The sequence below is a fragment of the Centruroides vittatus genome, unplaced genomic scaffold (assembly GCF_030686945.1).
Source record: "Centruroides vittatus isolate TY-2023 unplaced genomic scaffold, ASM3068694v2 contig_359, whole genome shotgun sequence".
In the NCBI taxonomy this organism is placed as follows: Eukaryota; Metazoa; Arthropoda; class Arachnida; order Scorpiones; family Buthidae; genus Centruroides; species Centruroides vittatus.
Genome location: NW_027122182.1, coordinates 1,591,389 through 1,597,388, shown reverse-complemented (window position 1 = coordinate 1,597,388; position 6,000 = coordinate 1,591,389). Strand labels below are relative to the sequence as shown.

General features: G+C 27.8%; 1 protein-coding gene across 2 annotated transcripts in view; it reads left to right on the top strand.

The window, feature by feature from the left end:
* The first annotated feature begins 380 nt into the window (after nt 1-380).
* Nucleotides 381-6,000, top strand: part of Br140 (bromodomain-containing protein 140) — a 148,974-nt gene continuing 143,354 nt past the window's right edge. For both annotated transcript variants that reach the window (XM_067269906.1, XM_067269905.1), the window contains exon 1: nt 381-592. The gene's annotated coding sequence lies outside the window, so the exon portion shown is untranslated. The remainder of the gene's footprint in view (nt 593-6,000) is intronic.

The following is a 6,000-nucleotide window of genomic DNA, read 5'->3' as shown; positions in this document are numbered from 1 at the left end:
CTACGTAGCGCATTTCTGTCGGAAGAGCCGACTTGACCGTTCAATTTTCTGCCTGTATTATTTTAATTTATTTCACTTAGAAACGAAAACTAACAGAAAATATAATTTACGTATACTTTGTACTGAATAATTTTTACATAATGAACGTTATAAAACTATACGCGTTATATAATAAATAAATAATAAAATATATTTAATTTAACCAATTCTTTAACTAAAGCACGTATCTAAACTTAATCTAATTTTAAAACTCATTCTTACGTATTGGAATTTATTAAAGAAGAAGAAAAAATTCAAAAAAATGACCTAGAAAGTTTGACTTTTTTATTTTATTTTCGATTTTTGCCACCAGATGACATTTACGTCTGACCAATCAAAACCGGAAGTTGGAACATGAAACTAGACAAAAATGCAACCCTATTCAATATTAGTAAATATGGACGTATATTGATAAAAATGGAAATTTTAGAAGCAATAAATCTAATATATAATAAATTAGACGTGTAAGTAAAAGTGCTGTCCAAATAATTAATGTCTATTTGACCCGCAAACCTATATACTAGTTAGGCTTAGTTGTGGCGCCGAAAAAAAGGTAAGGATTTCGCAAATGAAAGAAAATTAACAATAAAAAACTTGTCCAATCGTTCGAATTTTACTTTTAAATAATAATAATATCGTTTATTTACACAAATATCTTTAAAAAATCACTTATAATCAGCTGTTTGTTATGAAATTTTTAACTGACGTCATAAAGTAAGTATAATACGAGAAGACATTTTGTCGTCTTTTAAGCTGAAAATCGGTGGAAATATATTTATTATGCTTTTAAACATTACTATTACGTAACAATTAAATAAATAAAATCGTTTTATACTTACACGTGACGTTTTTATTTGTCAATTTCACTGTTAACTGTTATAAACACAGCGTGTTAATTTCATGAAAGAAAACATGTCTCGTTACGTGCGATTGTTGAGAATTTCAATCGCATTTATTAATTTATACACTGTTTTAATTGTATAATTAATATAAAGTTAAAGTATCTAGGTGACAATTAATGTCATTTGTGATGTAAACATTTGGTATGTTTTGATGGAAGTTTATGTGGATTGGTATGTAGTATTTATAAATTTACCCATTACATCTCATATATAATTCGTACTATATTTTAATATAAATTTAGTATGAATTATATATCAGATTTAAAAGGGAAAATTGTGTATTGAATCATTTTTCTTTTGTTTTACAATATTTGTTAAGAATTAATAAAAATACAGAAGGCCCTTGATTTAACAGACTAATTTGGGGAAGGGAGTGTCCCTAAATTAGTCTGCTATTGCTGAAAGTTCAATAAATTCAATATACAGTAATACCTTGGCTTTCATTGACTTTGGTTTCGGGTTTTGTTGATTTTTTTGTGAAAAATTTTTCTATGATTTTTGTTGGTTGCCTCCAATTTCATCATTGTTCGTGAAATTAGCAGTGAGGTCGCACTGCTAATTTCGCAAAAACAAAGAGTGACCTGTGCGTTTTCCTGCTCGGTGTGGTGGTGTTTCTCATCATGTGAGCATTACCCATGGTAAATGCCATGTTAAATGTTTATTTATTCTTTACATTAGTCTTTTATATTCATTTTATATTAATTTCTTATTGTTTTTAGTATTAAACACTATATTTATTCTATATAAAATGTGTTTTTCATATGTATTTTGGAGTGTCTAGAACAAATTAATTGGATCTATGTTAATTCATATGGAAATAATTGTCTCAGTTTTTCACTGATTGCTTTTGCCGATTGTTCGGACGGGTTATCAACAAAAACCGAGGTATCGCTGTATTTTAAAAACATAGGCCTATATTAATAAGAAAATTACAACATATAGTATATATTAAAATGTTGTTATAATGTATAAGTGTGAATAAAATATTATTGTGTACACTGAGTAATTTGTATCTCTTGACTTATCCGAATCTTTTAGCATGCATTACTCGCAAATTGAAAAAGCAGATTTTAAATATTTACCTTAAGATAGAAATTTTTGTTTGTTACATCTAAAGTCTCATATTTGAATTATATAATTTATATAAAATTAAAGTATCTCAGTGACAATGATTTTAATATTGGTTTTAATGTTTTGATGTAAACATTTGGTATGTTTTGATGAAAGTTAATGTGGATTTTAATAGACTTTTATGTAGTATTTATAAACTAATCATTTAAATAGATTATATATTATATTTTAGTATGAAATGTATATCAGATATTAAAAAAAAATTATTTGTTGAACAATCCCCTTTTGTTTCATAGCATTTATTCATTAAAAATTAATAAAAATATGGTAGATCCCTAATTTGGGAAAAGATGTGTCCAAATTTGTTGTTATAAAACATTATAATGTACATTTGAGTAATTCATTCCCATTGCCTTATCAACCAAGTCTTTCAGTATGCTTTACTCGCAAATTAAAAAAGGTAGATTCTAAATATTTCCTTTACAATAGAAATTTTTGTCTGATAAAACAAGGATTTTCTGTATATGATTATCATATTTAATATAATATTTTATATACTTTTTTAACATTTAATTGATTTACTGTTATTTTAACATATGTCAATGATTCATTTAAAATATAAAGTTGACATGATTTAATTTAAAATAATACAATATACGAGGGCTATTTTTTAAAATAAGGTCCGTTTGTGAATGAGAGTGAGAATAATGCGCAATCAAGGCAGTACGCATGGGCTTCTGCTTCGAGCAAGCATGGCGCACGTTTTGATGCCATTTGTAGCCATATCGTCTGTCTGTATGCTGAGCTGTAGAAGTTTAAAATGTTTAAGAAAATTGAGTCTCCCGCCGACTGTGAGATGCGATCTGTTATTCAATTCTTGAGTTCAAGAAACTTGGCAGCAGTGGAAATTCACTCAGATTTGTGAAGTTTACGGTGATAATGCTACGAGTGATAGTAAAGTTCGAAAATGGGTAAGAATGTTCAAGGATGGGCGAGTTAATGTGCATGATGAGCCACGCCCTGGTCGACCTTCTCTGATTTTTGAAGATTTTGTTCTTGATGTGGATAACAAAATTCGAGAGGACCGACGATTCACGATTTCAATGTTATCAATTGAATTTCCACAGATTTCAAGATCAGTCTTGTATACCATTGTTTCGGAGAAACTGAATTATCGAAAATTGTGTTCTCGGTGGGTTCCAAGATTGCTTTCTGACGATCACAAAACAAAAAGATTGGACAGTGCTTTATCGTATTTGACTCGATACGATCATCCACAAAGTCCAGACCTTGCACCCAGTGATTTTCACTTGTTTCGATACTTAAAGGAGTTCCTTGGTGGTCAACGGTTCAACGACGATGAAGAAGTGAAAACTGCAGTTGTGGATTAGGCTTCTTCACAGGCGGCAGATTTCTTTGAAGTTGGAATTCAAAAATTGTTGAGCGGTATGACAAATGTTTAAACAAAAACGGAAATTATGTAGAAAAGTAGATAAAAGAATGTAGAATATGGAAAAAATATATTTTAATGATATTTACAGTATTTTTCTTTTTATTAAAAAAACGGACCTTATTTAAAAAATAGCCTTCGTATTTGATCAAACTAATTATTTACGTTAAATTATCAGAATTCTTTTATTATTTAAAATATTATTTTTTATTTAGGTTTTTAATTTTATTTTGTATATTTAAATAATTTCGAATTTTGAGAGTAAAACTTAAATGTTGAAACCTTTTGTATATTTTGATATAAATATACTAGGATTAAAATTTAACTGAGATTTAAATTTTAAAGTTTTTAATCTTCTGAAATCCTTTCTGTATTATGTAATGTCAACAGAATCCGTATTCGTCTGTTGAAAATAAAAATTGATATTTAATACTTTAATAACCAATGAAATAATTATACTTTTTCAAATTTTTTATTGATTTTTATAAATGAATTTGCAGGTTACAGTTAAAGATATTGAAATTTTCAGATCTTGCTTAAATCATTAAGTCAGTTCATTTAAATCAGCTTGATAGAATAAATCTATCAAAAATTTTAAGAGAAATATTTATAATAACGTAAAATTGAAAATAGGAAAACGGTATTAATTTTATTACTATATAAAACAAATTTTAAATTATTTATGTACAGGAAATAAATGGATTAACAAAATAGTTTACATAATTTATTTTGAACTATTAAACAATTTTAGCAACTTAAATAAAAACAAATCCATTTATTAAATAAGTTATATTTACTTTGATAGATTTTGATTATCTTTAAATTTAATCATTTAAATCATCATTATCTTTGAAAAAAAGTAAATGTGAATAATAGATGAGAGAGATTAAAATTTACTTTTTATTTGTTAGAGATCAAATAACTAATCATATTGCATATATAGAATTTTTGGAAAGTTATTTTAAAATAAAATAGAATAATTTTAAATTATTTGTTGAATTTGATTATTTAAATATTTGGAATAACAATATATTATGCAGTTAATACTATTAATATAATACTGGAGTCAGCCATATTATGTAGGTATAAAGAAATTAATTTAGGAAAAACAATGATTATTTTATAGAAATGTAACCAAACAGTTGCCTTAAATAATCGGGCTATAACTCCGCTAATTTAATGATCGTTTGGTTATGTTTCTATATACATATTGGCTTTGCGATGTTTGATATACTTAATGATTATTTTATATCACAAAGAAAACCAACTTATTTATATCCAGCAGAAAATTTTAATAAACAAACAAAATATTTCAATCTAGATTGATAGATTTGTGTCAGTTGCTATAAAATGGAAAAAATTAGAATGCAATTACAAAACTTAAATAGTGTCATTTAAAGTATACAGGCATGAAGTCGATCACTTAATATCCATATTGGGTTGCAATAAAAATAAAAGAAAACAAAATAATGAAATTATATAAAATAGACAAACCATACAAAACAAAACTATAATGGTGAGATGTGCCAACCATCATATTACTGCTTGTAAATTGATTTCCAGGCACTGGTAAGCATTTGCATCATGGAAATTAATCATTGTTCCCAGATGATGATAGTGTTCAGGGAATCAATTTCTGTATGGCTTTCCTGTTTTACTTGCAGCTGTAGACCAAAAGGGTTGTTACTGATCAACTAGAGAAGCCATAGTGCATGTATATCAGATTTACTTTGCCACATGATAAAGATGTCATTAACATACTTAGTACAGATAATCTGTTGTTGAAAGGAGTGTAGCACCATCTTTACCAGACATCATAAAACAAATTCAAATAAAAATACTGAAGTTGGGCAGGACATGGGCATTTGTCTGTTTCTTACAAAGATTTTGTCATTTTGTGTGAAGAAGTATAACATATCAAATGTGTAAGCTTCAATGTGTGAGAAGAATGCTTATGGGACGAAGTAACATTCTTAGTAAGAAATCCCTATGTTCACCAAAATAAGATGGAAGTTTGATGGAAGGAATAATGCCTGAAGTCCATTCCAAATCTAGCACATCATGTATTCCTTATCTAATAATGCCACATTTTGCACCTATTCCACTAATTGTATGGAGTTGTTTATGGAATACAGATGTGCCAGATTATATCTGATTAGCTGTTTCTCTAACAAGACAGTAGGCAAAGAACCATTTTCAATAACTAGCCTTAACTGTTAGCCAGATTAATGGTCTTGGCAAAAGTAAATAGTCATGGTATTTTGGGCAAAGGGATCACAGAATATTGCATTTGGGTCTAATTTTAATATGTCTGTTTTGCATTTGTAACAGATGTGGTTAAACTTCTTGACTCTACATTGTAATGAAATGAGAAAGTTAATGTGGCCCTGGGAGCATTCAGTCTCAGTTATATAATTACCCACTCTGTCAATATATGTGCTTATTAAAACATAAGATGATTGTTTTGGTTTTATCTGCTTTCAGTAGGACTATCTTGTATCCTGTTATGCTTTAACCATGATCTACTGCTGTATACTT